Below are 7,925 nucleotides of genomic sequence, written 5' to 3'. Positions count from 1 at the left end.
CCTCCATTGTCCCCAGTGGGGTGACCTGATGCCCAAATTCCTGCTGTAGCAGTGGCTGCCCCAAGGCTCCCTGTGGGGGGCAGGCTCCCCAGCACAAGGCACAGAGGGAGGCTCAATATGTCCAGGAGGGTTAGAGCGTGTGCCCAGCCCACAGCGCTGGTGCCAACCACCTGGTTACCTGCTTCAATAGCCCCGCAGCTCCCCCAACCCAAACCCAAATTATCTCCTGTTCAAGTCCCCTCCTGAACCCTCACCTGCCCCTCCTCCTCCAGCTTCCCCCCCTGGAGCCACCCCATGGCTGCTGAGCTCCCTGAGTATGAGGCAGTAGGAGCACCCGAGTCAGTGCTAGTCCCAGCCTCATCCCTGAGCCCCACCTTCCCCTTTCCACCAGCCTCCTCCTCTTTTCCAGGTTCTTTCCAAAGCCCCTCCCCAGTTCTACATTCCCCACATAAAAACCAGAGAATTTGTTCTTTCAGCAGGGTAAAGTCCTATTCGTTTTAGCAGCAGAGGATGCGGGAGCGGAAAGGGCGGGCAGGGGAAGGGTGTGTGTGTGGGGCGGGGGGGAGAGGCACAGAGGGGCAATACAGAGGCCCCTTGTGGGGACACCCAGGGGAAAGTCTCACAGGTGTCCTTGTCTGGAACTCTCCCTCAGGGCCTCTCGGATGCACAAGCCCCCGGATGGGCCTGCTGGATGGCAGCCGTGTGCTGCTGCTGAAGGGCTCTTGCGAGCTGCTCAGCCTCTGGCCCCCACCCTGGCAGGAACGTCTCTCCCTTGTGCTCACAACTATTCTGGAGGCACCGCAGGCCACCACCACTTGGGGGACGTTGGACTTGCCAAGGTCCAGCCAGGGGAGCAGACAGCGGAATCTCCCTTTGAGGGGCCCGAAGGCACCTCCACACCAATGCGGGCCCAGCTGAGCCTGCCTGGGGAACGTTCCTGACTTTAGGCAATGTGTCTTGTCTAGGGCTTTATCAGCCCAGGAGCAAAGGGCAGGCAGCATCCCCCACGATGCAGAGGGGCATGTCCACGTCTCCGGCCCTGAGGGTGCAGCCAGGGGAGAAGTGCTGGGGAGCATCTTCTGGTAAAGCCTGGAGCTACAAAATACGCCGGCATCACGCTCCTTCTCCGAGAATGGACCCACGTCCTGAAAGGGAGAGAAAGTGGCCTGGGAATGACTAGTGTAGCTGAGCCAACACTGCAGGTTTGTGTCTGTCGAGTGGCTAGGATTGAGCACTTCCACTGCTGCGGCCGGGGCTGGGCTCCCAGTCAAGGAAAATAGCCTCCTCTATATTCATGAATTCTGCCAAGTCTTTGCTCTTTCATCATGGGAAGGGGCAACGGACTGAGGGAAGGGAGGGGCTGGGGTGCCAGAGGCAGGCTCTGACTGGGAGACTCACCTGGCTGAGCCCAGGCCAGCAGCCCAGCACATTTCCCAGGTAGCTCCTTTCCTGCACAGGCTGCAGGTGTCAGGTGCCTGGAGGAATAAGAGCCTGAGTGGAGGGGGGAGGGCTTCAGGCAGGCAGCTGCCATTGGCATTGGAAACAGTCCAGAAAAGCACAACAAAAATTATGAAAGTTTGGATCAGCTGCCATATGAGGAAAGGTTGGGACTTTTCACCTTAGAAAAGTGGAGACAAAGTGGAGATAAGATAGAGGTCTATACATCATGGCAGTTGTTGAGACTGTAAATAAGCAAAGGTATTTTTCTTGTTCCCATAATAGAAGAACTAAGGGTGCACCATGATATTAGCAGGTTGAAAACAAACAAAAGGAAGTATTTCTTCACACAATGCACAGTCAGCCTATGGAACTCCTTGCCAGAGGATGTTGTGAAGACCAGGACTATAAGGGCATGTCTATACTCGGAAACTATTTTGAAATTGCTTAAATCGACTTACTAACTTTCAGTCTAAGAAAATAGAAATAGCATGTCCTCAGTATGGGGAAGCCTCAGAATTAGTCCGAGGAAGCCTCTGTTACTGTTCCTTTCTGGGGGCATGGAATTAAAAACAGAGATGCAAGGCTGGGAGCAGCTGAAGCCAAGAGCTCTGTTCTCCTGTGTCAACAACCTCTGAGGTGTCATGAAATCCCCTCTCCAGTTTCTAACCCTGAAATATCATCATCTTTATGATGTAATTCTGGGCCTCTTGGTTCAGCCTTTGAACTCTGATTGCAGATGTTTGCTTAACAGAGATGCCAAAACATACTAAGCTATATTGGCAAAGGCTTCTGCCAACACCAGGGATTGAACCAGGGACCTTTAGATTTTCAATCTAATGTGCTCACAACTGAGCTACTTTAGCAACTGTCTCAAGAGCTCTGAGCAACTATCCAAAATAGCAGTAAAACTGTTGAGCAAAAAAAAAAAAAAAAAAACAACTTGATGGGAGGAGGGCTGGGTCACCTCATGCCCCCCTGAAATTTCTTCATGCCCCCTCTGGGGGTCATCCCTCCCCCCCAGTTTGGGACCCCATGCCTTGCAGTGAACTCTGGGAGAGCTGGGATTCCACCCCAAAGGAAGGGATCAGTGAAAATTCCCACTTCACACATTATAGCCTCATCAGAGTGAATGCTGGGTGGCCAGGGTTTTGTTGCACATCTTCCCCACCCCCCTCAGCAGCCGCAGCCCCTTTCAGCCACTGGGTCAGCCCAGGAAAAGAAGTGGGAAATGGAACAAAGTAGCTTGTCTCTGTTCATGAGCTTCTCCAGTGGCTGAAAGGGAAGGTGGCTGCTGATGGGACTAAGGGGAGAAAATGGGCAACAAAGACCCTCCTCTGAGCTGGAATCTCAGCTCCCCCAGCGTTCACTGGAAGGGGCCAGAGCAGCAAGAATTAAAAGCCACTCCTCCAGGTGAGTTTTGAACTCACAACCCCAGCATGTCTCCCACAAGAACTGCCTTATAAGTACTGTGCACTGGCCTTTTGCACCACTGGAGCACTTGCTATTGCTGTAGGAGCTTTGCACTTGCAGGATCTCTGGGCGCTGACCCCCACGCACCCGAGGGAATCACAAGGACACGTGCTGCTGCCTTTTCTGTCCCAGCTTGCCAGTACCAGTCACAGTAGCCTCGGTACCCGCTCCAGCCTTGGGTTTTCCTTCTTCCCAACGTTCCTCCCCAATCAGCCTTTTCCTGTACCAGCAGTCCCATGGGTGGCCAGGGGAGGACTCCTCTGTGTCCCAGGAAGACATAAGAAAATGTGAGCAAAGGCTACAGCAAAGTACCAGGGGGAGTTGAACCCAAGATCTTCTGTTTACTAGGCAAGTGCTTTAGCCAGCTAAGCCATGATGCCCTCCTGTGGAAGGCAGGTGAAACTGTTTTACTCTATGGTCCCAGACAACACCTTTGACTCCCAAAGAGCAGCCATTCCCCATTTCCCTCCAGCCCTGGCGGTGTCTGGCTCCCTGGGCACAGAAGGCTACAGCTCAATGGGCAGAGGCTCTAACATGCACATCTCCCCCAGCCGCTGGGACTGTAGAATTTACCTTGAGATTTAGTGTTGCTGGGGGGAGGGAAAAGTGAAGCAAACATTGATCCTCTCGATTATAAACTCCTGGGTCTCAGGGTTTGGGTTGGAGTTCCCGGGACTGAAAACCACCCCTGAGATCTTATCTGCCCTGAGCAAGGGCAGCAACTGTGAGTGAGGTTCAGAGAAAGTTTGGGCACATGAGTGGGACACTTATATGGCTGGATTTACATTGCTGGCAAAGGACACTGCTCAATCCTCTTGAGCGGGTACTTACTTGTGGGTTGGTTCTGAACTCTGCTTGTGCCTAAGCCTGACATAACCTGCCCCACAGAATTCACACAGCAAACGGGGCTCTCAGAACACAGGGGAAGTTTGGGGGCTTGTTGCCAGGCTGTGGGGTGAAGCATCAAACCAGACCCCTCCTGTGGGGCCTGTGAGTGTTGCAGAATCTGGGCCCCCTGCACCTGGACAACAGCAAAACAAATGTCTCGGGGCCCCATAGAGACCCACCTAGACTGCCTGGGCGGGGGCCAAGAAGCAGGAAGTGGCTGAGGCTGCGACCAGCCTGGGAGCTCCCTGGCCCCTGCGATTGACGGCATTAGGGTTGCCAGAGGGTTCCACAGAAATACTGGACTCACTTGACACCACCTCACAATCTACATTACAGCTTATTTAGAAAATACCCGACATTTCTATTTCCTCATTTACACTTTCTCAGTTTGTTTCCTGAACAGAAAGCTCAAATTCTGGACAGTCCGGTTCAGAACTGGACACCTGGCAACCCTAGCCAGCATGGAAGCAAAGCGTAAGGCTGTGAGAGGAGGCCTCCTGTCACCTCCCCCGGCCTGAGACAACAGGGCTTCCTCCTCCCTTCTGAGGAGGGAGCAACAGAGGCCGGGCTGAAGGTTTTGTGCTGGGGCTGGAGGCTTAAGCCCGAGCTGTCGGCCTCAGTGGGACTTGCTTCTTCTTCCCACTCCTGCCTTGCTGCCTCCTTTGGCCAGTAGCGCACACGGGGCAGCCAGGAGAGCCGGCCGCCATGGGCAGAGGAGGCCAAGGCACAAGCGTCTCGGGGGCAACAGGCCTGAGGCCTCTAGCTTTCCCAGGCTCACACCAAGGGGCTTTCTGTGGTGCTGGGAGGAGAGGGATGCCAGGCCCAGGCCAGTGGGAGAAGGGACAACGCCTGCCAGGGCAGAAAGGGTTGCTGCAGAACGTGAGACATGGCGTTTCTGCCTGGTTTCACTCAGGGGACCTTCCCTTGCTGCTACGGACTCTTCTCCTGTTACCTGAGAGACTGAAATGGAGCCATTCTTGTGGTAAAAAAGGCCAGTGTGCCTAGGCCTCCCCACACAGACCAGAGCACCCCACTGGGGACAGGACAGAGCCTTGAATCAAGCATTTGAGAACACGCTGATCCTCTATTCTGTGACAGGGTATTGCGGGAGGGACACTGCACACAGAGTGGCTAGCTCAGTTGGTAGAGTATGTGACTCTTAATTTCAGAGTGATATGTTCAAGCCCCATGCTAAACAATACCCTCCTGTCAGTTACATTCTTTGCATACAAGGCAATTCAGTCTTAGTTTTCTTGAGCTCTCAGGTAGGGAAAAGTCTCTGATTTCTCTAATAGAACCCAGGAGAAAGGACACTAACTGACATTTCCAGCCTCATAGGAGAGCAGAAACAAATTCCCCCAACCAAGAAAGAAGGGGGAAAAAAACCCCTCTCAGTATCTGATTGCTCCCTTTCAGCACTCTGTAGCTTCCTGTCCTTCAGCATCAGCTCTGTGATGGGACAATAAGAGCACGTCTACATTTGAGTGTTATTTGGAAATAAAGTGCCTGTCTACACAGCAAGCTGTTATTTCTAATTAAGTAGAAGTTAGCAGACTTCCTACTCTGACTCCAGTAACCCCCATATCATGAAGAGTAAGGGAAGTCAAAGGGAAAGGTCTCTTCCTGTCAATAGCGCCAAAAGCCAAGTTAAGCTATTTTGACTTCAGCTACACAAACAAGTACCCGAGGTTGTGTATCTTAGTTTGACTTTTGCCTTGCTGTGTAAACATGCCCTAAATGAGCTACTAGTTAAGAAGCTGGCAAAGGATCCCTTCCCATGGTATTACAGTGCCAGGGAAGGGTACACACCGGGGCAGAAGGCAAAGCAGCTGGGCTGTGTGAGAGACAGGAGTGGGCCTGAGGGTGCAGAGAAGGAATTGAATGGAGAAAGAGGGGGGCTCTTTCCGCCTGGGTTTGACACAGACCCTTTGCATGGCAGACAAATGGGATAATACCACGGAGCAGAAACAAAAGGAAGAGGAAATTTTTCAATGAAAGCTTCAAACCCCCCACTTGCAGGAACCGTTTACATCCATCGACATTTACAAAATGCTTCCCCACAAACATCTCTCCAGCCTGTGTGTCTCTGGGAAAGATTTCTGCCAAGCCCGGTCCCAGCCCACTGGTCAGAGCTCCCTGAGAAACAGGACACCCTCACTCCCAACCATGTCCCCACCCAGGTGAAGAAGGGGAAATGAGCCACAGGCTGCTGCCCGCTGGGTCAACAGATGAGTGGGTTGACTGTTCTCAGGGACACCACAGCAACATCCCTACTTCCCCCTCGGAGGGGGTTTCCTCAGGGCCAGACTGAGCCATTCTGGCACCCTGGGTAGGGGAAGGGCGCATGAATGGCCCAGCCCAGCCCCGCCCCGGAACGTGGGGAGGGTGCACAGAGCTGGCGGTGGCATGAGATATGTGCCTTGCCCAGCCACCGCTGCTGGTGCTCAGCCTGGTGCCACCGGGAGCAGGCCGAGCTTGGCTGTGCCATGGGGGGAAGGGTGCTGCTGGCCACAGGCTGCTGTCCCCTGGGTCAACAGATGAGTGGGTTGACTGTTCTCAGGGACACCACAGCAACATCCCTGCTTCCCCCTCGAAGGGGGTTTCCTCAGGGCCAGACAGAGCCATTCTGGCACCCTGGGTAGTCAGGTTAATTGTGCCCTGCGTTGGGGAAGGGCGCATGCATGGCCCAGCCCTTGCCCGGAATGTGGGAGAGGGCGCACGGAGCTGGCGGCGGCAGGAGGCATGTGCCTTGCCCGGCCGCCGCTGGTGCTCAGCCTGGTGCCACAGAGAGCAGAGAGCCGTAGCTGCTGGCCAGTGCTGTGGGGGTTAACACGGCCCCTGTCTCTGGTGGCCGCTGTAGGGTGACTGGTGGGAGCTGCTGCAGCTTGCAATACGGGCGCGTGGTGCCTGATGGCAGTTATCAGCTGTAAGGGTTGCACAGCACCCCTTATATCAGGTGCCCCAGGCAGCTGCCCGGCTAGCCCATGCCTTAATCCGGCCCTGGATTTCCTGCATAGAATGGCACAAGCACCAGCCTCCAGAAGAAGGGTTCCCAGCTGGGGATCTCCGGTAGCAGCCATGGGATGGTGGGAGCCAGTTACTGCAGAACAAAGGACACCAGGGCTAAGTCTACACTCGTGGCTTCTTGCACAAGTACAGCCGTTCTTGGGCAAGAATCGGCAGTGTCCCCACACTGCCTGCCTGCTCTTGCTCAAGGAAATTTACAGTACCGCGTGGTAAGAGAGAGCTTCTTGCACAAGAGCGACGCTCTTTTTTAACTGGTGTAAGCCCTCTTGCGCAGGAGCCCCTACTCAAGAGGGCAGTGTGGATGCTCGGCAGGGATTTCTTGTGCAAGAAAGCCCTATGACTAAAATGACCATCAGAGCTTTCTTGCGCAAGAGAGCGCCTACACTGCCATGGGCGCTCTTGCGCAAAAGCACAGCTCGCAGATGGCAGTGTGGATGTTTTCTTGCACAAGAACCCTTGCACAAGACGTTCTTGTGCAAGAAGCCACGAGTGTAGACATAGCTCAGGAGTGGGAGAAACTAACCATCTGCTTTATTTGCAAAGGAGAAACAAAAACTCTTGTCCCCATCCCCACCCTGCTCAGCCTGGCACTTTGCACCCCCAGCCAGGGCCGGATTAACACATGGGCTAGCAGGGGCGCCAACCTATGAAGGCACCTGATTGAAGTGGTAAGGGACGCCGCATCAGGTGCCCCCATAGATTGCCACCCTGGGGCAGAGGCATGCATGCAGCACGCGCCCGCTGCCCAGGGTGCAAGAATGGCTTGGGCCGGCCCTGCCCCCAGCCCAACTCTCCCAGGCACCCCCAGAGAGCAGCAATCACATATGGGGGGCTGGAAAGTGGAGAGACTCCCTGAGACACCAACTCAAAAGGAATCGTTCTGGGTATGTCTGCACTGAGATAGCAGCCCGGTGGCCAGGCTGTAGCTGGCCCAGCTCAGCTGTACCTGGCCTGGAGGGTTTTGGTTGGGAGATTAGAAACCTACAGACAGGGGCATCTCTGGGGGGTGGGGGGATGTCACCATGTCAGGGCAACTGTCATGCCCCCCATCTTCCTTTGCTCCAGCCCTACCACTGAGATATACTGACCATTGTCATTGC

This window comes from Pelodiscus sinensis, chromosome 28 (assembly GCF_052426305.1).
Source record: "Pelodiscus sinensis isolate ZL-2025 chromosome 28, ASM5242630v1, whole genome shotgun sequence".
Classification (NCBI taxonomy): domain Eukaryota; kingdom Metazoa; phylum Chordata; order Testudines; family Trionychidae; genus Pelodiscus; species Pelodiscus sinensis.
Note: the sequence above shows the minus strand (reverse complement) of the source record.